Source organism: Macaca fascicularis, chromosome 2 (genome assembly GCF_037993035.2).
Source record: "Macaca fascicularis isolate 582-1 chromosome 2, T2T-MFA8v1.1".
Lineage (NCBI taxonomy): Eukaryota > Metazoa > Chordata > Mammalia > Primates > Cercopithecidae > Macaca > Macaca fascicularis.
The window spans coordinates 17,178,319-17,205,954 of NC_088376.1; the positions used below are offsets into that span (position 1 = coordinate 17,178,319).

General features: G+C 42.7%; 1 pseudogene; it reads left to right on the top strand.

The window, feature by feature from the left end:
* The first annotated feature begins 11,240 nt into the window (after positions 1 to 11,240).
* The window catches only part of LOC102139947 (uncharacterized), a 50,096-nt pseudogene continuing 33,700 nt past the window's right edge, over positions 11,241 to 27,636 (top strand).

The following is a 27,636-nucleotide window of genomic DNA, read 5'->3' on the forward strand; positions in this document are numbered from 1 at the left end:
TGAAAGTGGTAGTTATATTCTAATATCTCTGTACAGAACCGTTCTGGGGATTCCCTAATTGTTCCACCTCGATTTGTGGTTGACAGTAGTAGTCATTTAACACAGGTAAAATATTTTCTAGTTAACATCTTTTACTCATTTGTTTGCACATTAATTTACTTACAGATTTTTTTTTTTAATTTTTTTTTTTTTTACAACTCCTTCATTCATTCGTTCAACAAGCATTTATTGGTAGTTGGAGACATTACCAATGTATAGGAGACATTCAGACAGAGTTTGAGGAACAAAATATTGATTAGGAGTCAACACCTGTAATGGTGATGGGGAGAAAGCAGGATTGGGCAGAGGGAAAGTTAAACTACAATACAGGACAAATGGGAAGCCAATGGGGCGATCTGGAGTGGGCGTTGCGTGTTGGAATTGTCCTACGGCTGCATGTAGCTTCGATGACTGTACTTTGTACCTCTATTTTGCTCATTCACTGGATGAGGGCTGCCCCAGGAAGGGCATGCCATCAGGTGAGGTAAGGCACAACTGCAGTCTCTGAAGGCCCTGACAGCTGAAGGCTGTGTGCTGGCTACACTCTGCAGGGGCAGCAGGTCTTCCCTTGAAGGGGATCTGGGTGGTTCATCTTCATGTCCTGTGCTGGTGGCTATTGTGGGCAGACCTTGAGCTAAGTACTGGGGTTGCAGTGCTGAACTGGGAAGACAAACTCCCTCATCCCATGGAGCTAACAGCCTAAGCTGGTTTGGAGAATTTTCAGTTGTCTCATTATTTCAAAGGAACAATTTTCTTCAGGTAGATTGTCTCACCAAGAATTGGGACAACAGGCTAATGCCCTCAGTTATTATTCAGGAGAGGAAGAAAGCAATGGGTGCCCCTGTTTATAGTAACACAGATTCTGGGATATATTGAATTCTCTTCCATTCATTTTTCTGCTGATTTCAACAATCTCACAAACACTGATTTTTCTATCTTGTGCTAGGCACAGTAGGTGCTAGGGGTGCAATGGTGAGCAGTATACAATCTTATAGGGGAGACAGGCACATAAAGATAACCTCAACATAAAGTAAGAAGTTATGAAGTAGAGACACAAAGAGGCTGCTAAGGACACTCAGAGACAGGAAAAGCTTCCCTTGGCCGGGAGGTCAGGGGAAGCTTCTTGGAGGATGAGATATCTGAGCTGAGTCTAGAAGGAAGAATATGAGCCAGAAAAACTAAGTTTCTACTCTTTAGTAATTTCCTTCTTATTTCATAGAAAAGAGAACAAATCAGAAGTCTTAAACATTTATAGAAATAACCATGCAGAGAGAATCAAATATTTAATGAGACAAACGACTTTTATGATCTTTAGATGAGGAAGAAGTTTCCCTTCATTTTCAGCCTTGAAAGCTTAAAGATTCTCCTTACCTCACACTGGTTGATATTGGTTCTTTGTAAATGATTTCACTCTATGTGTTAAAGTTTAATCATGACTGTAAGAGGCCATCTATACAGAAAAAAATCTGTGCACTCCTAAATGTTATGTGATACACAGTCACTTGATTTAACTGGAGTTCTGTTGAGTTGTTTCTGCTCACAGCAGCATCATGGGAACCCTGGAGGAGGCTGAAGTAAGCCTCGTGAATGTGAATGTGTCAGCCTCTTGCTCACACAGTAAAGCTCCTCTCACCCTGCATCCCTGTCAGTTTCATGACTCTTGGGTGACAAACATCAGGATTCTGGAAACTGGAGATCTTAACAGAAGTGTATTTAACAGAGGCCATGTCTCCCCCTTACAGATGGTTGTAAAAATCCATGTGCCAAGATATATTTGCTAATACAAAATTTGGGTAACTTTAAAATCAAAAGGTCTATTTGCAAACGTGATGGGTAGCAAACTGCCACAATAACGTCTCTGAAACTTCCACCTTAGTTAGCAGAGTTTCTATAATGATGGCTTTAATACAGAGGAATGAATATCAAATATGTGGACGGAGTTGAGATTTCAGTTTTTCAGGACTAATTATAGCTACCACCACCTGTTTAGTGTGAACTGTGTCCTCCATGTGTAAATCAGAAATCAGCTGAGTTCACCTTTCCTCTTGGGCTCCGGAGAAAATGGACTCACACCCTAATTCTTTATGGCATAGAAAGTCCAATTCTCTCCCTAGTATTTCTATAACTTCCTGTGGCTTTCTGGGTCTCCTGGTCATCTCTGACTCCATTTCTAGCTGGTGCTGAATCCTTACATTCTACTTGTGTTCTTGTCCTATATCAGCTTTCATGTCAACCCAAAGGAAGGTCAATGGCCATTTCTCCGTGAGTGTCTTTCTGATTTCCTCCCGAATATGCCACACAATAAACTGCGCGATTGCTTTCACTGGAGATTTGACGGGGGTAGCCGATATCCATCATATTGGATTTCTGTATTCTTTAGTAAGACCTTTAACCATTTTTGCTGCTGTAGTTACAGACATCCCACCATTGCCCAAGGTGCTCCTTTTTCAACTCTCTGCAGGCCTCCTTTTTTCCATCTGTTTTTCTCACGCAAGATTACTGTTTAATTTTCTTTTTCAGACTGATTTTGCTATCTCTTTTCTGCTTCCTTCTATCATAGTAGGGCTCAATCTTGGGCTGAACATTTGAAAATACTAAGGGCTAGGCACCATCCCAGAAGTTTCTATTTTTTGGTTTGGTGTGGGACCCAGACATAGGTCTTTTAAAAAAAACTCAGCTTAATGTGTTTTGAAATATGCAGCCAGGGCTGAGAATCACTCAAAATCTAGCCCATGTCTGCAGAGTTTCATCTGGTTTGGCCTTCCAGAAACTCTGCTGCTATATGAAACACACATTTCTTCTTATACATAGTTTAAATTTAATCTTTATAACAACTTCTACGGGTAACTACCAATGTCCACATCAAATTTATATATACTGAAGATGGAGGCTCAGGGGGGTGAGAAAATTGCTAAGGTTTATACTGTTGGGAAATAGTGGAGGCGGGCTTTCAATCCAGGGCTGTGAAATTTCAAATCTTGTTTTTGTTTTTCCTTTTAAAATCCTTTTATCGAATCTCTTTGCTCAAGGAGGAGAAGCAATATGGACACATGTCTGTCTTCAATTATCTCCTCTTTTAGATATCACTGCTTATTTTTCACCCATTTCTGTTTCTCTGGCTCCAGTAAAATCTTTGTCAATTTATATCAGGCATACGTTGTTCTTTCTCCCAAGGATCGATCTCTGTCCAAAGCCCAAGAACCTCTCCTTTATTCCAGAAATATGTCTCCTTTAATAGTTAACATTTATTGAGTGTTTATTATGTACCAGGCACACTGAAATACAGGGAGGCTATGTAACTTGGCCAAGTTCACACGGCTAGTAAGAGCAGAGCCTGATTCAAACCTAGGTGTACTACTCAAATTCTAAGGTGTACGGGAATCACCTGGGGACCTGATTAAACTGCAGATTCTGACTCTGCGGGTCTGGGATGGGACCAGAGAGCCTGCATTTCTAACAAGCTTCCAGGTGGTACCTAAATCTGTCTAGTCCATACGCTCAGTGTTGAGGATTTAGTGCTCTTTGCCTTTCTGTTTTCGCTATTTAAAACAGCTGGGGGCTAAGTGCAACATGGAGAATTTCGTGTGCAATCTCTGATGTTTCTTTTCCTGAGTAAAATGGACTATGGGACACTGTGCTCCAGAGATCCCAGGACTACTAAAATGTCGGAGATTCCATTTAATATTAATGAAATTAATTAATTAAAAAGCAGCCATTACTTAGATTTAAAAAATAAGGTTTCCCTAAGGAGGGACAGAAAAGATTGATATAGGCAAGGTAATTTCATCTTGAGAGGTAGGACTAGGACATTTGATATTGAATGGCGACAGTAGATGTTTTAGATTCTGCCCTTTTGCTCCTTCTCTAGTCAATTTAGTGAGAAATTTACTTTGGCCATCCCCACGCTTCTGTGAAATGCAAACTGCAAGGGGAACTTTAAGGAGTGGCTCCCAATGGTTGCATATCATTCCGCAGAAGCTCTTTTACTGAAGGCCATTTCTTCCACATGATTTTTTTTTTTTTTTTTTTTTTAGTTGCCGTTCTTCATTTTGATGTTTAAATTTGCTGAAGCTCTGTGACTACAGCAAGGGGTGATTAGCGCTTGGGGAAATCCACTTATCACTGAAGCCTGCTGCTGCCGAGAAAAAGGGCAGGGACACCCGTACTAGGCAGGGCACAGACTGCCAGCCACTGTATGAAAAAGACTTTTATTACAGGAATAGGCAGACCTCTGATATACTCGCACCTAGCATTGAGTGCATTGTACCCTACGTGGAATACTTAATTACAGAGGATAGTTATGGGTTCCAGTTGACAGAATCATCTAATCAATATTGATTATGCCAAACTCTAATTTACTTGTCTTCCAACTCACTAAATTTGAAATATTATTGATTTTCAAGTAGATGACTTAGAGGATAAATAAGTTTTATCTTGGGGAGCTTTGTCTGAGTTTGATCTCAGACCTGCAGGCGAGAAATCTCAAATCTCTTCATTAGGCAGTATTTGCAGAATAATCGCCCCAGATATATTCCACGGATGCAAATAATTTGCCAGGACTCCTTATTTCCCAGTAACTCATGCTGAATGGGCTATTTTCCAGTTTGTGAGGAGGGTGTCTCCATGGCAGGGCCAGTGAATTGTATGACTTGGGGAGACACTTCTTAAGAACATGCGCGCATGTTCTCACTCATAGGTGGGAACTGAACAATGAGAACACTTGGACTCAGGAAGGGGAACATCACACACCGGGGCCTATCATGGGGAGGGGGGAGGGGGGAGGGATTGCATTGGGAGTTATACCTGATGTAAATGATGAGTTGATGGGTGCAGCACACCAACATGGCACAAGTATACATATGTAACAAACTTGCACGTTATGCACATGTACCCTACAACTTAAAGTATAATAATAATAAATAAATTTAAAAAAAAAAAAAAAAGGAAAGACCAAGAAATGGAGTTAGATCAAATGATATGTTTGAAGTAAGGAGTTGGACAAACTGACTTGAGTGAATATTAAAAATGAACAAAATGGGCCTCATTAAGTTATTACAGTTCATCGTATGGTTGTCATTCCAAAGTATTTACTTATCTAACTGGAAATGTTGACCAGTACTTGATATTTTATAATAATGCAGGTGAGCATAATGTATGCCTGACATAATTACATGAGCTTTTGAAAACATTTTATTGCCATAAGATGTAGCGAGGACCTCCTGATTATCATTAGACATCTTGCTGTGTATTTAGGTAATGAATGATTTGGTAATAGTTTTTATTCAGGCTTATGCCAGAAACAGATTTGTTTTAAAATTATTTTGCTATAAGATTGGAAAAGCTGACATGTGATATTTAACAGTAAGTTCAAAGTTTCCCAGGTGGGTAGTTGTTTGTTTTAGTATGAGAGAACTTATTTTTAAAACCCTTTTTTGTGAGTTTAAAGGGGCAATGGACTTAATTGTTCTGGTCATGCAAAGTGTATTTTATTCTGGATGTCTTCTGACTTTATATTTTGAATATATATCTATTACAAAAAAAAAATAAAGAACATGCGCTGAAATGTAATGTCTTTGTATTTTACAAATCAAAAGATGCTATGAACCTTCTTTTTCCCGTGCGATAGAAACCATCTCGCTGTGTTTTCAGCAGCCTATTCTGTCTTTTCAGTGGTCTCCTCTTGCTGTGTGAAGGCAATCCTCCACAGAGAAGTCTTTGACCTGCCTTCTGCACGCGCTGGAATCTGACAACCCGATGGCCACCATTAACCATTTTGCCCTAGCCACACGCTGAGGGTGATGGGTGGATTGGGGTGTGTGTGTGTGTGTGTGTGTGTGTGTCGGGGGATGGGGGGGTGATAAAATGAATTAAATTTAGGCTGGTTTTCAGTCTTTGAGGTGGCAACTGTGGAATTTAATAATTTGAATAGATGCCGATTGACCTGATTCAAAAACTGTAAAAACTTGAAAAGGTACCCAGTGAAAAATGCAATAACCGTTCCCCCATCTTGTTCTTTTAGGTGCCTCATTTTTTCTCTTCCAACAGGAAAACACAGTTTACTGTTTCTTTGTGACCTGCTAGAGTTGCCTCATGTATATTTAAGAAAGAGCAAATGTAGATCCATTTTCTCCTATTTTTCTAAAAGATAGCATATTGTACACACTGTTCTGAACCTTTTCTTTAATTTTTTTTTTTTTAACTTACTGGCATATCTGGGGAATTTTTCCATATCAATAGATAAGAAGTACCCACTGGAAAAAAAACTGAATAACTTTCCATCATGTATATATGCCATAATTTACCTAATCAGTCCTCTCTTGGTAGACCTTTGGAGCCTTTCAAGTGTTTTGCTATTATGAATACCGCTACAGTGAATAATTCGGTGCATAGGCACAGAAGCGCATAATGACTTTGTATGTAAGTCCTTTTGCAATTGTGCAAGTGTATGTGTAGGACAAATTCCCCAAAGCGGAGAGCTGGGTCAAAGGATCCATGATAGCTATTGCCAAATTGCCCTGCATGGCTGTTGTGCCCGTTTACCTTCTCACCAGCAATGTACAGAAATCTGAAGCTGGCAGTTTTAATCCCTCTTGGCAAGCACTTACATTTCTAGGTCAGAAACTGTACTAGTCGGGGTTGCAAACAACAGAAAGAGAGTCCAGTTAATTTAAGGCAGAAAGAATTTATTGGAATCGATTGGAAAACTGGAGCACAGACTTTGGGGAGACAAGGGAAGTAAAAAACAGGCAAAGATGTGCGATGGGAACAGTCTCATGGGAATCCTATCTCCAGGCATAACGCCTATGACCACTGGCATCTCCGTGGTGCACCCCACCCCAGACCTTGCCCTCCCTGCACCACGGACAATCTCTAACCTCCTCTGAGATGTGAAATGGAATCAGATTTGGCTTCCATAGGGTTATAAAGGTGGGGGAGAGGGAAGGGAACCCCTGCAAACCTCTCTGTGCCTTCTGGTAAAGACAGTTTTCAGATTTTAGGCAGCCCAAACAACGTGCTCTATGAAGACCACGCTACCTCTTCATCTTTCTTTCAGCTGGGGTGCCTCCAAAGATACTTCTTAAATTGTGCGGGTTTTAGGACCTGCGTTTAAAAGCTCCTCTGGCTTTAGGATCTGAATTGGGCCTAGAATCTGCCACTGTGTCCAGGAGGGATTAATGCATCATTTTAAGACTCAGTGAGTCAAGTCAGTAAGGAGTCTACCTTATTTATTGATCACCTGCTGCATGCTAAGTAAGCAGACACTTGGCCAAGGGTTCAGCGTCAGGAATTTGTCCATCTAATTCTGCTTCAGCTCTTCTGATGGGTGGCTGAGCCTTGGGCAAGCCATTCTTCTTAAGCCTGTTTTCTCATCCATGATGCAGGGATAATAATATTGACCTACTTTCCCAGGGCTGTTGCAGGGATTCATTTAATTGATAGCTGTAAAGAACTCTGAAAATACTTTAGAATCTCCCAGCTCCCATCGCCCAACACACATCTTTGCCTCCAAGCTCATTTCCCTTTGGCACTCCTGCCACTTGTCCTGTAATTTGGGTTGGCACGAGGAAGGGAACAGACAAGGGATTGGGGCACAAACATGACTTGTTTGGCAAATAAAGAGTCAGTGATCCCGAGCCAATGCAGAAGGATGGTAGTTAGCAGTTAGCAACTGTTGTTAAGGTTTTCGTGGTGCCCCACTGCCACAGGTCCAGCGAGCAAGGATCACAACAGATGCCCAAGTCCTAATTGCTTTCCCTGGTTGTCATCCTCATACATAAATAAATTAGCAGCCCAGCCCTTGACACTGATGGTATGAATGGCTCACCCTGAGCAGCTGTTACAGAGTGTCTCTGATATTAATCACACGCTCCCCCCAATGGCAGTGACCTTAAGGTGAAAATGCCTTGCTCTTGTTCCAGCAACTGAGGAGCAGTCAGTCTCACAGAGCGAGTATGTGCTTGTGCTGGGGAGAGTGAAGCTTTGATTCTTATCATTATGATAATCACAATAACAACATTTTTATATCACATTAGGGTTTACAAAGCATTTTACATTTGTGATCTCCACTGAGCCTCAACAATGTTTTGTGATCTCCATTGAGCCTCCATTGAGCCTCAACAAAGGTAGACAAAAATGGTTATCTCCACTTATGATAGAAAAACACAAACTCAGAGAGATTACTGGCCCTAAGATCCTACAGCAGGGAAATGAAATCTTTTCGCCCAGCAAGTCTAGTGCTGTCTGCATTATATTATCCTCTTTCTTTAAATGATAAGTAATTTATCATTTAATTTTATCTCTAGTTCTCCCCTTTGATACTGAAGTGAATTGACTCAAAAATGTTAAAATATGCACAACAATTCTTGATTAAATGCTCACTATACCCCACATACTGTGCTAAATGCATCATAGCCAGAATATCATCTAATCCTCACCCAACTCTACTAGGTAAGTATCTGTGTCCTTCTTTAGAGATGAAACAAACTGAGGTTCAGAGAGGTTAATAACTTGCCCAAGGACACACAGAGTTCAAGCATTCAACTGCAATTCTATACTGCCAGCCTCAGAAAATACCAGTAACAGAGGCAGCCATACCACTGTACGAGGCAGAGGACTGCTTTTTCATGGTTAGATGGAAGAAAGGGGAAGCTGCCTCTGGCCTGTGGCATCAAGGGTTGTTTCGCTTCAGCTTACTGCACTGACTGAGAGTTTATTTCTATAATTTCAAGAGGAGAGTTGTCAACCCAGTGCGGTGGAGGTTGCTGGGGATACAGTAGAGGAGCAGTGGAACGTTTCATAAGCGCATGGTAGAACGTGCATGGCTCTCCTGCTCCTGCCCTAATCCTGCTGCCTTCTGTGTGTGAAGTGTCCCCTCCTACTGCATTGTCCCTTTGTGAGGCAGGTACAGCCTGGAGCTAGACTCTTATGCTTGCCACATCACCTCTGAGTTTAGCTGTGGCTGGGGCGAGCAGTTCAGAGCCAGCTTTGTGCTTCACCTCCTGCTCAGACTGTCTGACTTCCAGCATGTGTCTTATATTTCTGCTTTCCATCCCAGGTTTCTGTCCCTGGTATCATTCCCTGATACCAGGGATGCCTGAGGAAGCTTGGAAGACCCATACATCATTGGAGAGGGGTCAGGGGAACTCTGGGGAAATGCTTTTTCACCTCTCCTTGTGAGAGCACAGTGGTAACCCCCATAATAAACCTTTATTTTGTCTTTTTTTTTTCTGTTGCTGTACCCCATCTTTTGCTCCTTGGGATCATGTTAGAAACAATCTACATGCATCTAGATTCTTGTCTCAAGTCATGCTATTGGGAGGAACTCAAACTAAGAAAACATGTTCTTTTCTAACAGCCTTTATGGTGTCATTCACACGTTATGTCTTCTAAACAGGGTGGCCAAATTGTGTGATAATTATGGTCTGCATTTGAATTCTGGCTTCTGTGAGATCTTGGACAAGTTACATAACTTCTCTGAGCCTCAGTGTCTTATTTGTAAAAGAAGAATTGAAGTAATAACTTCTTCACCATGTATTTTTGTTGTAGTTTTGAGATGGAGTCTGGCTCTGTCCCTCAGGCTGGAGTGCAGTGGCTGGATCTCAGCTCACTGCTAGCTCCGCCTCCCAGGTTCACGCCATTCTCCTGCCTCAGCCTCCCGAGTAGCTGGGACTACAGGTGCCCGCCACCACGCCCAGCCAATTTTTTGTATTTTTAGTAGAGACGGGGTTTCACCGTGTTAGCCAGGATGGTCTCAATCTCCTGACCTCGTGATCTGCCCACCTCGGCCTCCCAAAGTGCTGGGATTACAGGTGTAAGCTACCATGCCTGGCCAAATTTTATGTGTGTTAAATGCATGGGGCAGTGTCTAGTGTTCAGTAAGTGCCAATGTTGGTCCAGTTACTGTCTACTATGGTAATAAACAGGGGTTTTGGAATGGGAGGGGTTTGTCTGCATCCAATGTCATTTACTTGGTGTCCTGTAGCCTTTGCCAAGTTTCCTGGCTTTGTCTCCCTTGGTCTCCTTGTGTATACAACCAGGCTAATGAGACTGGCTACATCATGGGGTGTAATAGTCTAATGTTTTAAGTAGCTAATACACAGTCTAGTGCATAATAGTAGGATTTCAGCATTAAATGTGGCTGTTATTGAGATGACAGTTTGTAGTTGGATTTAATGGCTTCCTCCTCTGTAATCTTTTCATACTTTCTCATATAACTTCTAATGGAGTTACTGCGCACTTCCCTGTCTCTCCCCCAAGACTATGAGCTTCTTCTTTTTTTTTTTTTTTGAGACGGAGTCTCGCTCTGTCGCCCGGGCTGGAGTGCAGTGGCGCAATCTCAGCTCACTGCAAGCTCCGCCTCCCGGGTTCACGCCATTCTCCTGCCTCAGCCTCCCGAGTAGCTGGGACTAGAGGCGCCCGCCACCACGCCTGGCTAGTTTTTTTTTTTGTACTTTTTAGTAGAGACGGGGTTTCACCGTGTTAGCCAGGATGGTCTCGATCTTCTGACCTCGTGATCCACCCGTCTCGGCCTCCCAAAGTGCTGGGATTACAGGCTTGAGCCACCGCGCCCGGCCAGACTATGAGCTTCTGAAAGGAAAGGGTTATGAGTCATTTCTCGCTGAAGCAGCTGGTATTCTACCATGACATTCAGGCAAGACGATCAAAGACAGTTTTAGTAGAGAGTCAGAAGCAGCGCTTTTGGGAAGCGCTCTAGTTTGGCTACCTCAGTGAACAAGAAAACGGTTCCAGAGTTCCAGAGACATTAACTGAGTACTGGCAAATGCCATTGACAGGGCGGGCAGAAGGCAGATGAGAAGCAGCTGAGAGGAACTGGCCTCATTCGGCTAGTGGCCTAAGGCGGTCTTGGTTAAAGAGGCTTTTCCTGGAGAGGCAGCAGGTTGAATTGTGGAAGGGGAAGTGTTAGCCACTAGTGTTGGTGAAAGCAAGATGCATCTTCTAGGAGGCATTTAAGGCTTTTCAGAGGTGGGATTGTGAGCTCGACTATGGCTTTCCCTGAAAAAGAGACTGAGGGCATGCAGGGGAGCTGGAGGGAGGCCTCTGTATGATACCTGGGCATGGGGCTGTCCTGCCTGTGAGGGGTGGGGTGAGGGCGGAGGGCCAGAGGAAGCTCTCTCTAACCTTATTTCCCTTTAGTTTCTCATGTGACCATACCCTCAACATCGAGTCAGATAAAGGTGAACATGCCCCGGAGAGAGGAAATCACAGGATTTGCTTGTGTGGCTGGAGAGGGTAGTACAAGGGTGGAGAGGGGCAGCAGCGTGGACTGGCAGATAGCAGAGAACTGCATCTGCAGAGGAACTTTGCTCAGGGCTGACAAGGGGAGTCGGCTTCTTTGCTATCTGTCCTGCATAGCTGACCAGCAGGCCAAACTTACTGCAGCTTGTGGCTGGCGTGTTAGCCCTGATTTGCCTCAAGGAATCCAAGGGAGATTCATTTCCTCTTTTTTTTTCTTGGGCCTCCATTCCCCTCAACACAACCGTTCTCAGCTAATCCCTCTGTGCTGGCTTCAGAAGAAACAGAGAGATTGGTGGCGAGGGGGTTGGAAGCCAGAGGTGGTTTCTCCAAGTTGGGGGTTGTGGTGTTTGAGGCATTGGCGTCTGTCTTCGGGGCAGACTGGGAACTTCGGTAGGGGAGTAGCTAGCTGAGAACTGCTGCTCGACTTCATCTCTGATCATGGTGGAAACATAGGGATGGGATATGGCTAAGGGGTCATCTTATCCAGACACCTATGCAATGCAGGATTCCACTTAATGACTTCTTGTACAATGACTTAAGGCTCACTCCCTCTGGAAATGATCTTGGCTGAATATTTCCACCCTGCCCCCCACTCCCTCCAACAAAACTCTTTTCAGTTTCTTCTTACCCATGTGGCCACTCCTTAGTTTACCCCCCCGATTTCCTTTTGCATATTGGTGTTGCTGGATCTTTGCCCTTGGCCTTCTTTTCTTCCTACTGACTTCAACTGCCTCTTACAGATCCATGACCTCCAGTTCTATAGTGCCAGTCCTGATTACCCTGTTCCCTGGATGTCCTTTATGCCTCCAAACATGGCAGAGCCAAAACAGAAAGCATTAACTCCTCCCCCAAATGTCCCTCTTCTGAATTCCCTAGCTCAGTGAATGGAGTCACTTTTCACCCAGTTTGCCTCGTCCAAAAGCTGGGTACCATCAGCTACTCTCTTAAATACTGCACTCCCCAGCCCTGACCCCACCGCTGCCTCCTGATCCTCGCCGCCGACAGTCTCACGCACTCCCCAGAACCTCCAGAGATACATGTCACCAGATGTGCTGATTAATTTCCAGGTGCCCTCCAGGCCCATCTCCCTCCTTGTCCTCCCTGCTCTGTGCCCCAGGAGGCTGACTTCTGGGCTGCATCATCTAGGACCTATTGCCCTCCTGTTCTGAGTTGGGTTCTGTCAATGGGAGGTCCTGGAAAGATAAATAAGTTGATGCATTTGTTATTCCTGCCCCTTCCCTACTGGGCTGTGGTTTGTCAGTGATTGCATTTCTTCCCCTAAGGTCTTGGCTCCTGTGAGCTATCCCTCTCCCAGGGGTTCAGCCCTTTCTAAGTTCCAATAACCACTGCCTGCCCTTGCTCCTTCAGGTCTAGGGCTGGTAACAGCTTCCTGCTGTTGTTAGTGCTTCTGTGTGATTGTCCCTTTTGGTGCTTGTAACCCTGCCTACACTTTTCTGTGTATTGTCCCTTTAATAAACTTTCTGCAGCTGTATCTTTAAGCACCCCAGATGTTTCTTGCTAGGATGCTGCCAGATATATCAGGTCATGCCATTACTATCGCCTTCATCTTCCTCAACTGTAACCTTGACTATTTAGAAAAACAGGAAACTGGTTTTCTAAAACGAAGTCACAAACAGTTCCAGGCAATAGCTCCAGCCACATGCCTCATTATTGTATTTGACCTGACTGTCTTGTGGTTCTTCTCATCAGTATGATGTAGAATGATTAGTCCCATACTTTGGCTTTGTTTCCTGCCTCAGGTAGCTTTGACGGCCCTCTGTACTTCCCTTCAGGTTACCTACAGGGTGTTGACATGCACTCATTCCCTTGGATGCTTGCCTTCTCTGTAATGTAGAAAGTATGGGGCCTGCACCATCAAAGTTGGCTTCATGGGTGTGAGGTCCTGTACTTAGAAGGGCCCAGTGCTTGGGTTCATGCTCTTCTGTTACTGTCTTGAAACTATTAATAATTTTTAAAGTTTATTTTTATTTTTTTGTGAGTACATAGCAGGTGTATGCATTTATGGAGTACATGAGTTGTTTTGATATGCCTAATAATCACATCATGGAGATTGGGGTATCCATCCCCTCAAGCATTTATCCTTTGTGTTACAAACAATCCAATTATACTCTTTTAGTTATTTTAAAATGTACAATTAAATTATTGTCAAATATAGTCACCCTGTTATGCTATTAAATACTAGGTCTTATTCATTCTATTTGTTTTGTATCCATTAGCCATCTGCACTTCCCCCGCCATGCCCCCACTACTCTTTCTAGCCTCTGGTAAACATACTTCTACTATCTATGTCCATGAGTTCAATTGTTTTGATTTTTAGATCCTACAAATAAGTGAGAACATGTGATGTTTGTCTTTTTGCACCTGGCTTATTTCACTTAACATAATGACCTTCAGTTCCATCCGTGTTATTGCACATGCCTGATTCTGATTCCTTCCTTCCTTCCTTCCTTCTTTCCTTCCTTCCTTCCTTCCTTCCTTCCCTCCCTCCCTCCTTCCTTCCTTCCTTCCTTCCTTCCTTCCTTCCTTCCTTCCCACCCACCCTCCCTCCCTTCTTTCCTTCCTTCCTTCTTTCCTTCCTTCCTTCCTTCCTTCCTTCCCACCCACCCTCCCTCCCTCCCTTCTTTCCTTCCTTCCTTCCTTCCTTCCTTCCTTCCTTCCTTCCTTCCTTCCTTCCTTCCTTCCTTCCTTCCTTCCTTCCTCCCTCCCTCCCTTCCTTCCTTCCTTCCTTTCTTTCTTTTCTTTCTTCTTTTTTTTTTTTTTTTTGACAGAGTCTAGCTCTGTTGCCAGGCTGGAGAGCAGTGGTGCAATCTCGGCTTGCTGCAACCTTTGCTTCCCGGGTTCAAGCGATTCTTCTACCTCAGCGTCCCGAGTAGCTGGGATTACAGGCACGTGCTGCCATGCCCAGCTAATTTTTGTATTTTTAGTAGAGATGGGGTTTCACCATGTTGGCCAGGATGGTTTCAATTTCCTGACCTTGTGATCTGCCCACCTTGGCCTCCCAAAGTGCTGGGATTACAGGCATGAGCCACCGCGCCCAACCTGATTCTTTTTTTATGGCCAAATAGTACTCCATTGTGTATAGGTACCACATATTCTTTATCCATTCCTCTGTTGATGGACACTTAGGTTGCTTCCAAATCTTAGCTATTGTGAACAGAGCTGCAACAAACATTGGAGTGCAAGTATGTCTTCAATGTACTGATTTCCTTTCTTTTGGGTATATGCCCAGCAGTGTGATTGCTGGATCATATGGTAGCTCTATTTTTAGTGTTTTGAGGAACCTCCAAACTGTTCTCCATAGTGGTTGTACTAGTTTATATTCCCACCAACTGTGGATGAGGGTTCTCTTTCCACATCCTCACCAGCATTTGTTATTGCCTGGCTTTTAGATATAAGCCATTTAAACTGAGGTAAGAGGATATCTCATTGTAGTTTTGATTTGCATTTTTCTGATGATCAGTGATGTTGAGTACCTTTTCATATGCCTGTTTGCCATTTGTGTGTTTTCTTTTGAGTATATTAATAATTTTTTAAACAAGGACCCACATTTTCATTTTGCAATGTGCCCTTCAAACAATAGAGCTGTTCATGTGTCCCATACTATGATTTAGGTAGTGTATGGGCACAACAATGAATGACACTGAGTCACTCGAAGAAGGAAAGGGACTCCTTTTCATTTATCTTTCGATCCTTCTGATTATTTCCCATCCAAGTACTAACTAGGCCCAAGCCTGCTTAGCTTCTGAGATCGGATGAGATTGGGTGCATTCGGGGTGGTATGGCCATAGACCCTTCTGAATATTTCAAGAAAAATATTTCATTTTGGTGCCAGCATATCTTTAACAGCTCTCTTGACACTTGCTAATTCTCTCCTTTCTAATGTAGAGAGTGGGCCTCAGATTTTGGGCCTACTAATAACATCCCAGGGCCACATAAGAACACATTTTCTTTCATGGTTCCCTTTTATTATGGCAAGTGATACCACTTTTTCATTTATGGAACTAATAGGAAGTTTTCATTAAAAATGAATTTAAGGCCCGGTGCGGTGGCTCACACCTATAATTCGAGCACTTTGGGAGGCCCAGATGGGCAGATCACAAGGTCAAGAGCTCGAGACCATCCTGGCCAACGTGGTGAAACCCTGTCTCTACAAAAAATACGAAAATTAGCCAGGTGCAGTGGCAGGTGCCTGTAGTCCCAGCTACTCAGGAGGCTGAGGCAGGAGAATCGCTTGAACCCGGGAGGCAGAGGTTGCAATGAGCCCAGATCGTGCCACTGCACTCCAGCCTGGCGACAGAGTGAGACTCTGTCAAAAACAATAACAACAATAACAACCACCACCAAAATGAATTTAAATAAAAAATGTGGGTTCATTAAAAGTAAAATGTTATGTAAATAAGTGTAGAGGTGACATTTAGATATAACAATGATCTTGAAGACTTTTGAGAGTAATTGAAGTTTGGGTAACACTAGCTTAGGATAAGAACAATTTTTCCTTCTACCCTCAGCTCCCCAGAAGCCTATCCCAAGCCCAACTGGTCCTTGAGGAATTCAGGAGAAGGCTGTTCTGGAAATTAATATGAGAACTGCGTAGAAATAATTAATGTTATTCTCAGTTGAAGTCTTTGATTCAATTTAAATAGCTCTGATTATGATACTTATAAGTTTAACCCAGAAATGGGTGTAGGAGGAGCAGAATCAGGGGGAGGCTGACTCTAAGACCTAATCATGCATTTATTTATTGCTGCCCTCCACACTACGCCTGAACCCTGACAGATAAGCAGAGAGAGGCAGAGTGAGTTGAAATAATCCCCTAGGGGCAGCTGAAGAAGACATATACTTCTCTACAAGCCTAAAACTCCTAAAGTCTCTTAGGCTTGGGGTTTTGGTGCTCAAATGGCAAGGAGTTAAACCAGGAGTAATCAGAGGTGGTGTTTACCAAAAAACCGGTTCCCAAGGTTCTTCTTGGATGGCCATCCTGAGCTTGCGATGCATATCCAGTCTGTGCATCTTTTCATCCCTGCGTATGACATTTAAGGTGGCAGAAACTTTCCCTAGTGGCTACATTCTTCGTCTTATTACACCCATCATTGATTTCATTGGCTGGCATTTAAAAGAGGAAGCTTGTTAAACTAAGCTGTTATGCTTGTGGTTTTAGAGGTTGGCACAGCAAATAATTATCAGAAAGGAAGAAGCGTGCATGGGTGGACAGAAGTGTGTCTCTCCTAACAACATACAAACATACTTCTAGAAAAAAAAATCCCCACTAGCACAAAGCATCTCTGAGTGCATTTTGCAACAGCAAACTCTTAATTTCACTATCCTTCTGGACCGTAATAAATGATGTGAAATGATTTCATTGGATGGGAGACGGAAGCTGGTGCAAGTTCCTGGGCCTAGCCCCATATGTGTGGAAGTTATAAATGTGGTCCAGTTTCATCCTATTCCTCACAATTTCTGGGTAAATCAGGTCAATTACAGTCCCATCTTCTGCCACAACATCATGCTCAGCTTGGACAACTCAATATAGCGAACCCAAATGCAGGGTAGAAGTTAATTATTGATAGTAATAATGAGGATAATAACATTAACTGCTCTGCTCCAGGAATGAAACACAGAGCCCTTACTTAAGTCATCTCCAGCTCTTACAGAACACTTGAAAGCCAAGTTTTATCCTCACTTTTTAAGTGAGCTGCCCATTTGCCTGTTTGTTCTAATATCAATTTCCTGCCTGTTCCTTCTTTTGCTGTGTTCTGTATTTCAGGGAACTACATTTTCTAGGCCCCCTTGACAATAACCCTCCAGGTAGCTTCAGTCGATAGGAAGTACTGCTATGAAATTGGGGGTGAGAGGAAGTGAGGACCCAGGATTTTCTACCCTAAGCACTGCCCCCGCCCTCCAACCCACCCCCGCCACTTCCCTGGGTGGCAGCTCTTGCTTAGCAGCATCTCCTTCAGTTCTGCTGGCCGCCTGCAGCTTCCTGGTCCTGATTAGTTACACCACGTCCTCCCATATTCCTCCAACGGCAGGGTGGTAGCAGTTTCCTGCAGTTGTTAATCTCGGTGCTGCCTCACTGTGTTCTGTTTGTCTCCTCAGTTCTTATAACCCTTGGGAAAACAATTCTCTAGTAGATTTCCCCCCATGTGAGTGGTGCAAACTGTTCCTGGTTTCCTGACTGGATCTGACTGATACGCCATGGCAGAGGTTAGCGAACTTTTTCTATAAAGGGCCAGATAGTAAATATTTTAGGCTTTGTGGGCCAGGAAGCAAAATTGAGGTACTTATTATGAAGGTATTTATATAACAAGAGGGAAAACAAATTTCCACAAGTTATTTTAGCTCACAGACCATACAAAAGCAGGTGCAGGCTAGAACTGGCCAGCAGGAAGGGACAAGATGAACCAGTTAAGCAGCTACTCCAACAACCCTGGCAAGAGTGGGTGGTGACTTGGACAAGGATGGTGGCCGTGAGATGGAACATGGTGGTTGGATTGGAGTCATGTTCTCAATCTTAAAGCCAGAGTGATTGTCCTGAAATACAAACCTGATCATGTCACTGAGTAAAACCGTCCCAAAGTCCTAGATTGTTCACGATGCAGTTGGTGAGGACTACTCTAAGGACTCAGTAGCCATCTATTCCAAACCCCCATATGAAGACGCTAATGGGATGAGGAAGAACCAAGGAAAAGAGAGGAAGTGGTGCAGTCTGTTTCTGTGTGGCAGCAGGGAAGAGGGATGAACAACAACTAATTTTGATAGATTTGGAGCTGAAAGGAGTTATCGTCTGTCTGTAATGCTTTCCTTCATTCCAGATTTCAGGACTTTTCAAGGCCAGCAGTTTGAGGGATTTGCTGCTAGCCCAGTTAAATTAAAAAGGTGAATGTGTACTTTCATGTAGAACTCACTCTGATGGGAGAAGGTCATTGTCATTTTAAATTACCATTTACTTCCAGTGCAGTGTTACTTCTTTCCAATGAGTATGTTACCCTCCAAGCATCCTGGGCCCCAAGAATGGCCTGGGGTACTCTTTTCACTCCTGACCCCACACAAGGCCCAGGCTCCTGGCACCTCTTTTCTTTAGTATGCAAGGACTTCCCATCCCACACAGCTTTAAAGCTTAACCTAAGGCACATGGAGAGACTTCAGGGATCTATAAACTTAGATTAAAAAATTATTTATTTTCACTAACATCTGAAAGAATCTTAGCACTTCTTTCTGTGATAAGTGTAGGCCAGAAACCCACCATAGAACAGTTCCAGACAGGGCACAGTGGCTCACACCTGTAATCCCAGCACTTTGGGAGGCCAAGGTGGGCGGATCACCTAAGGTCAGGAGTTCGAGACCAGCCTGACCGACCTGGCAAAACCCCATTTCTACTAAAAATACAAAAAAGTTAGCCGAGTGTGGTAGATGTGTGCCTATAATTCCAGCTACTTGAGAGGCTGAGGCAGGAGAATCACTTGAGCCTTGGAGGCAGAGGTTGCAGTGAGCAAAGATTGCACCACTGCCTTCCAGCCTTGGCAACAGAGCGAGAGTCTGTCTCAAAAAAAAAAAAAAAAAAAAAAAAAGAATTAGCAGTTCCAGCACATATTATACAGGTATTTTCATATCACACAGCTATTGTAGATATTTTGAAATATTCATTACTTCCATAACTCTAAGTTATTGCACCCACCACTAGATCCTATTATTTAATGTTTAATAAAGACACACAACTATCAGTACATCACCAATTTTTTTTTTTTAAATAACTTGGTAGCTGTATTCTTTTGTTGTCCTTAGTAATTATTTTATATTCATAAAAACATGGTTCAGGGAAGGTGCTTATAAGCTTCACCAGTCTCCCAAATCCTAAAGAAGAGCCCAGTCCCACCCCTCAGTGTTTCCACTCGCAAGAAATAGCAGTGGATGGTGCTGTTCCCAGTTGGGGACAGATATAAAGCAGGGTTCTCCTTCCTTAAGCCCTTTGTGCTTAAGAGGGAGCCAACTGTGCTCCCAGCCTTCTCCAGCACAGAAGCACTTAGCTAATTGTGCCGAGCTCAGGGCCAGACCTCAGGGAGGGAGAAGCAGCCTGCCTGGGCCCCTTTGGCAATCAGTTATTCCCCCAAGCAGAGAGATTGATAGCTTCTGCACATCTTGGCCCAGCTAATAATATCACAGATGCTGTTTTAATTCCAAAGCACAGAGCCACCCCCAGACTTTCTTTTTAACCTCTCTGCCTAAAATGGGACATAGTGAAGTGGCTTTCAGAGACAAAGTGACTAAGCCACTTCGGGTCCATTTTAATACTTATGCATCATTATTCTGTTCATTTCCACAGCTCACCTACTTTCTGGCTACCAATTTGGATTTTCTCCCGTCCTTTGGTTACATTTCTCAATTTATTATTATTATTCTTTTTTTTTTTTTTTAAGCTCAAACAATCTCCTTCCGTGCATGTTCTGAAATTGCCTTTTCTCCTACTGGAAACCCCTGGATTTTTTTTTTGTCCTTCTCTGGACCTCTCTAATCCTTGATAGGGCTTGAGAAAACAGAGGTCTCTGAGTATGAGCGATGGGCTAGGAGTGGCGAAAGAGGAATTGGTTATTGTTTCCCCCCTGCTAGTTGTTCAGAGACACTTGCAATCCTGCAGGGCCCTGAGAAGACCTTTTGAATGGATTTCTCCATGACGTTGCTGAGAACTTATCCCTGAGAATACGGCCGTTTCCAAGTTCAGCCTGAAAGCTCAGAAGTTTAAAAGACAGTTTCTGGCAGGAACTCTGTGATTAAAAGTGTTGAACTTTCCCACTGTGGTTACCTAGAACTTAGCTGTCTTTCTCTCACTATTTGCTAATTTACCCTCTCCTTCTGTCCTTCTAGTATCTCCAGGGGACTTCCCTGCCCCCCCACCCCCCCACAAGAGTCGACAGAGCCGGGGAAGCCAGCCCCTGGGCCATGAACTATTAGGAACTGGGGCTACACAGCAGGAGGTGAGCGGCCAGCTAGTGAAGATTCATCTATATTTACAGCCACACCCATTGCTCCTGTAAGTGCCTGAGCTCCGCCTCGTGTCAGATCAGAGGCGGCATTAGATTCTCATCGGAGCTCAAACCCTGTTGGGCGCTGTGCATGCGAGGGATCTAGGTGGCACACTCTATGAGAATCTAATGCCTGATGATCTGTCACTGTCTTCCATCACCCCCAGATGGGACCGTCTAATTGCAAGAAAACAAGCTCAGGGCTCTCACTGATTCTACATTACAGCGAGTTGTATAATTCTTTCATTAAATATTACAATGTAATAATAATAGAAATAAAATGCATAATAAATGTAATGCACTTGAATCATCCTGAAACCATCCCCCTCCCATTCCACCCATTCTGTGGAAAAATTGTCTTCCATGAAACCAGTCCCTGGTGCCAAAAAGTTGGGGACCACTGAAATAAAGCATTGCCAACATGTGACCCTGCCAGGAGCTTCTCTGAAAGATCTTATAAGACTTGGGGGACACTGGTACCTCAATCAAGCAGTGTGGCTGTTTTTGCTTTTGTCTCTGTGTTTTAAGCATAGGAAATGCCAGCACAAGCAGTACCTTGGACTCTTTCCAGGTAGAGGATTATGTAATTCAAGTGTTCCTATTATTGCACTTGTGTTAGTGACGGGCACTGATCATGACCATGCTTGGGTGCAACTGGCTCTTAAGAACTCATGGTAAGCTTGGCTAGTTTACATTCTTCTTAATTGAATTCTTTCCTTTTTGTGCCCCACAAACAATAAGGTTTCAGGGTCTCGGAAGGAAGTTGAATTCCACTGAAACAGCAGATAATTTTAAAATGATACTGTAAAAGGTGTGCATAGGGTTCAGGGGACCCACAGGGATGCTGAGACCCCCCAGAGACTAGACTGTCCCTAGACCTGAAGGGACAAGGGCAGCAGGCAGTGTTATGGGAGCCCCATGAGAAATGGAGCCATAGAAGAGGGGTTGCCCATCTTTCACAGGAAGATGTAGCCACCTTCAGAAATGTGGTGCAGAAGGAGGGAGGGTTGGGTTGAATAATATCCTGGCCTCACTCCCTTCTCCTGTCCTCACATTTCCTTCTAGTAGTTCACATTAGTTGGCCCCTGTAAGAAGCCAGAGAGCAAGGAACCTTCTGTGGCCATCTGGGGTACAGAGCAGAGGGGAGAAAGGCAGAGGACGGATCTGGGTCAGGGGCAGGCTCTGGAGAATATGGTGACGGATGGGAACAGCAGCAGTGCTGTTTGCTGGGCTGGGCTGGGGGTCTGCCTGAGCCGTGTGCCCTCCAGTGTGTGGTGCAGTTCTTCACTTTTCACAGAAGGGTTCTGACACGCTGAAAGATGAGTGAGCAAGTAAATTTTGTTAAAGACAGTTTAGGAGCGGCGGAGATGGCCTTCATCCCACATTCCATGACATCCAGTGCAGTGTTACTTCTTCACAATGAGTGTGTCATCCCCCAAATGTCCTGGGCCCCACAAATGGCCTGAGGCACCCTTCTCAGTCCTGATCCCACAGGAGGCCCAGGCTCCTGGCACTTCTTTTCCTTAGTATCCAAGGACTTCCCATCCCACACACTTGTAAAGCTCTCCTCTCTTAATCAGAGCAATCTATGTATTGGCTTGTCTAGATTTATAGTCATGTTTGAACTTTCTGTAACTGAGAAAGTTCTTCCTTAGAAAGCAGTTGGAAAAACGGTTTTTATTTTGGCTTACATGTTTTTTGTTTTGTTTTGTTATTGCAGAACAGAAAACTGGGAAACCCTGAGTTCTTTGTTCTTTGGGCTGCAAAAAAGACAGACAGGACAACGGAAACTTGAAGTGTTAGACAATATCAGATTTTGAAAATAAAGAGATTTTCTTTCAATGTTTAATTGTGGTAATAAACACGTAACATAAATTTATCCTTGTAACTTTTGTTTTTTCTTTTGAGACAGAGTCTTGCTCTGTCCCCAGGCTGGAGTGCAAATGGTGTGTTCTCAGCTCACTGCAACTTCTGCCTCCTGGGTTAAAGCGATTCTCCTGCCTCAGCCTCCTGAGTAGCTAGGATTACAGGTGCATGCCACCACACCTGTCTATTTTTTTTTTTTTTCGTAGTTTTAGTAGAGACAGGGCTTCACCATGTTGGTCAGGCTGATCTTGAACTCCTGACCTCGTGATCCACCTGCCTCAGTCTCCCAAAGTGCTGGGATTACAGGCTTGAGCCACCGTGCCCAGCCCTTGTAACCATGTTAATTGTATAGTTCAGTAGTATTAATTATATATTGTGCAACAGATCCTTAGAATTTTTCATCTTGCAAAAGCAAAACTCCACACCCATTGAACAACCATTCTGCCGTCTCCCTTTTTCCTAGACTCTTGTAACCACCTTTCTACTTTCTGTTTCTATGAGTTTTGCTAATTTAGATACTTCACATGAGTGGAATCATATGGTATTTGTCGTTTTGTGACCGGCTCATTTTGTCTAGCAGAGTGTCCTTAAGCTTCATGCATCCTGTGGTATGTCACAGGGTTTTCTTCTTTTTAAAGGTTGAATAATATTCCATTGCAGGTGTATTCCACATGTTCTAATCTACTCATTTCTCAGTGGAAATTGGTTTGCTTCCATCTCTTGGCTATTGTGAATTATGCTGTGATGAACATAGGTGCAAATATCTCTCCAAGTTCCTGCTTTGAATTCTTTTGGATTTATACCCAGAAATGGAACTGCTGAGTTTTATGGTAATTCTATGTTGAATATTTTGAGGACCCTCCATACTGTTTTCCATGGTGGCCACAATAGTGTATAAGTTTCTAATTTCTCCACCTCCTCACCAACACTTGCCATTTCCTGTTACTTTTTACTTTTTCTTTCTTTTTTTGATTTTGGACAGCAGCCATTCTAATAGGTGTGAGGTGATATCTCCTATCTTTGTGGTTTTGATTTGATTTCTCTAATGATTAATAATGTTGAGCATCTTTTCATATGTTTGTTGCCCATTTGTATATCTTCTTTGGAGACATGTCTATTCAAGTCCTTTGTCCTTTTTGTTGTTGTTGAATTGTAGGAACTCTTTACATATTTTGGATATTAACCCCTTGTCAGATATGTAATTTGCAAATATTTTCACGCATTCTGTAGTTTGTCTTCTCACTTTTATTATTATTATTTTTTGAAGACAATGTCAGGTTTTTGCCTAACTTCTCTAATCATAACAATCTTTGGGCTCTTGTTCAAAATATATTGTATTCCCAAATCATTTTCCTAGAAATTCTGAGTCAGGAGCTACAGTTCAGGGTCCATGCATCTGCATTTTCAACCAGGACCTCAAGTGATTCTATCAAATACATTTGCAACACTTTGGATTCCACTATAATTGTGTTTCTCAACTGCGGGGCTGCGCTATGGAACCAAGTAAAAATATTAATATCTGGTCCTATTCCCAGAGTTTCTGATTTGAGAAAAATCAATTGTCAATAAATTGAGACCTAGGTGTTGGGATTTTAATAAGCCCTGAGATGACACTATTAACCAGCCAGGCTTAAGAACCACGGCTCTATCTTCCCCTTCAGGTCAGGGACCCCACTCCTGGCATAGTGCCTGGCTCAATTTGTATTTGTTATACTCCATGCCTCACTTTCTTGTTTTGAAAGTGATTCTTATATTTATTGTATTTGAAAGTGGTTCTTGTCTGGTGGGGTTGAGAGCTTTATACATGAATCTGATATCTGTGGTCAAAAGTCTCCATGTTGTGGTGAGAAGTTGAAAAAAAATCTGACTGTCAGTTTGTGCACAGATGAGCCAGTGAAGGTCTGCTCTTTTGTGGTGAGATCTGAATGTTTCCTTCTGCAGAAGTTACAGGCACTGATTAAAGAAGTTGGCTGCCTCAACTGCTCAAAATAATGCACATTTTATCACTGGATTATCTAGCATGGTTAAGTCCACAGCTGCTTGCAATTACCCTGGACCCTGTGAAATCATCTCTTTATTCATGGCAGGTTATTCTTCTCAAAGATTAATATGTGATTATTTAAAAATTATTTTTACACCACCCTATGTAATGTGGATGTGTGGTTTTGTGGCTCTAAACACCAGTATAGGGCAAGAAAAGCTAGCTGGAGAATTTATAAATTCGCTTCCATTTATCCTTCAGACAAACAAGCTATTTATTAATAGGGGAATGTGGTAAGAGAAAAGAATGTGGAACTGAGATTCCGGACCTCATTCTTTTGCCTACTATTTGTGGGCTTGTGGGGCATGACATCTAAACTCTCTTGGTCTCACCTTGTTTATCTGTAAAATGGAATAATAGTACTCACTTGGGCTGCAGGAGGACCAAATGAAAAAAGACATAAAAGAGATTTGTTGACCTTGGTATGCAAATAAATGTTATGCCCTTAATAAGTGGAAGTTGACCTTGACCCTGTTGCTGCTGTTGTTATGAGCCGTTGTGTCTATCAGTGAACATTGCTTTTACAAATCTCTTCTAGATGAAAGAGGCAAACTCCTTATCTTCATAGTGCCTGCAAGGCTCCAAAGAGCACACAGCCACAAGGACATGAAATATTTTTGAGCACATTTCCTGTCTGTACATGTTTGCCAAATTATTCCAAAATATGACCAGCCTCCTATTGGATGAACACAACTGCAGGCCATAGCACCATTTTCTTCTTTTGCTTTTTCAAATGACCAGTCTCTTCTAGCTTACTCACCAGCCGTAACCGAATCAAATGGAGAGAGAAATTGCCTGTAACTAGAACTCATTCATGCCAAAGTGTTGACATGCCTATTCCCAGATGCATTTTAAGTCTGTTTATTTCTACTTGTGGACCAAAGCCATCTGTCATGTTATATACAAAAAAGTTTTGTAGAAATTTTTTTTCAGCTGATAAGAGGTATATTTTTGAAAGCGTGGATAAATTTAAGATTTTAGCATGGGACGGTGATTTGGAGAATAAAAGTAGTTGCTCTCAGGGGAGGGATACAGGGCATAAAAAAAACTCATGGGGAGAGGATCAAGAACCTCTCATTAAGGCATGTGAAAGTAATGTTGATACAAAAGACAGGAAGAAGATCTTTACTGAGCACCTACTACATACTAACGTTGTGTTAGCTACTGCATTTCGGTTTCTCATTTGATTGTTATAGTGACCCTGCTGGAGAGGCACTCATTTCAATTTTACACAAGAGGCCTAGAGATGTTATGTGGTTTGATCAAGATCACACAGTGTGAGTGATTTGTTTGATTCCAAAGCCCATATGTGTTCTTCTTTACCAGTCTGACTCAGGGGAAACCAACACAGTGACAGTAAGTAGAGACAGACACTTGAAAATTATCAAAGAGATGGATATTTGGAAACACAAAAATTGTTTGATATATGAAGTACTGCTAGCAACAGTCATTTGTGTCCCATTTATGCCTAATTACCACATAACACAATAATAATTATGATTAAATATCTGACAGATGAGTTGGCTGTACATTTTATTTGATCCAAACAGAAAATACAGCACATATGGGCTTTATCTTCATCATTTCTTGCCCACACAGCATGGTCATTTCTTTGGTCAGCAGTTTCAGGCCATCACCTGTAGTCTAGACATAAAACAAGGTAGGGCCACATATAGTCTTTGCATTAATGTCAACAAAAGAATAATCCATTGATTTGCTAATTGTTCCTCCTTGCTGTGTACAGGTATCATTAGGAAAAACAAATACATTTAGGTTTCAGTGACTAAAAGTTCCTGCTTCGGTTACTGAATTTGTTGAGACTGGTTTTTACATTTTGAGATTAAGATGAGTGTCTAGGCCTGCAGTGAGTGAGCAAATTAACTGATTTGTTCTTGGAGAGAGAAAAGAGGTTGCTTAAAATGGCACAGAATGAGGGTATGAGTGGCAGGGAGATGCAGCTATAATGAATCAGGAAGCAGTGGATTAGGATTCAGAAAACCTGGTTTTGCTATTATTTGCCATATAACTGTCACCTCTGCATATTAATTTTTTAAATCCCTACAGTGAGAATAATAATAATATCTATCTTATTTGGCATGTTTGAGACTCTTAATGCAAACTCTGAGACAAGAATTTTGAGTGAAGTTTCTTTAGTTTGGAGGTGATGCAAGGAAGCATAGTGAGGTAATTGATGAGCAAGTGAGAGGTATGGGTAACTGGGGGTCAACACCATGAGGATGCTGTATTGTTAGCTACTGCTATGTAACAAGTTGACCCAAAATTTAGTGATTTAAAAATAACAAGTATTTACTGCATTCATATTTTTTTACATCTGGAATTTGGAGTGGCTTATCCAGGTGGTTTTAGCTCAGGATTGATCTCACATGAAATTATATATAGTCAAGACATTAGTCAAAGCTGCAATAATCTAAAGGGACGAGTGGGGTTGGATGATCTATTTCCAAGGTGGCTCAGCCATGTAACTTGTGAACTGGTGATGGTTGTTGGCAGGAGACCTCAGTTCCTATCTGCATCAACTTCTCCACAAGCTGCTGGAGTGTTCCCACGATGTGGAGGCTGGCTTTTCCTAGCAGAAGTGATGCCAAAGAGAAGTTGCCTTCTTATGACCTAGGTTTGGTCATAAATGATGCTATGATGACATAGCATCACTGTCATCTTCTGGTGATTCAAAATGAGTCACTTAGTATGGCCCACGTTCAAGGGGAGAAAACTCAGTCTGTATCTCGTGAAGAGAGAAGGTTCTAATAGTTTGTTAACATGTTTTAGAACTACCACACACCCTGTGTGGTACACACTTCAGAATTTTCCTTTTCCCTGAGAGTGAAAGGAACTGAGTTATTGATTGGTTGAAGATACTGGGTGGTGTGCTGCAGCCAAAAGTAAGTGAAATTGAGAGAGAGAGAGAGAGAGAGGGAGAGAGAGAGAAAGAGGGAGAGAGATGTTCTCCTGTTCAGAAGGAGATATAGGAGGTTAAGAGATACTCTCTGAGGTTCTCGGGTTGCTGAAGAGCGCTGTTGATAAGCTGTACTGACGCAGACTGATTCCTGTCCTCAAGAAGAACCAATGGTGCTCAGGCCAGTTGAGAAATCGGAGCTCAGTTTAAGCCTAGCTCTTACTTAACAATCTCCATTTATCATGACTTTTCTCACCTTTGTATTCTTCAGCTGAAAATGGGATTGAGGATTTTGTTTTGTTTCCTAAGACCCCCTTGCTTGCACTAGCAGATTATTTCCAAATGCCACATGAAAGAGGTATTTATAAACATATACACATACACTTGCATCCACAAAGACAACTTGCACTCCTCTCTGCTTTGCTATTTCTGGTGCTAACCTTCATTTATAATGCCATATTTATGTAATTACATTGCTGCAG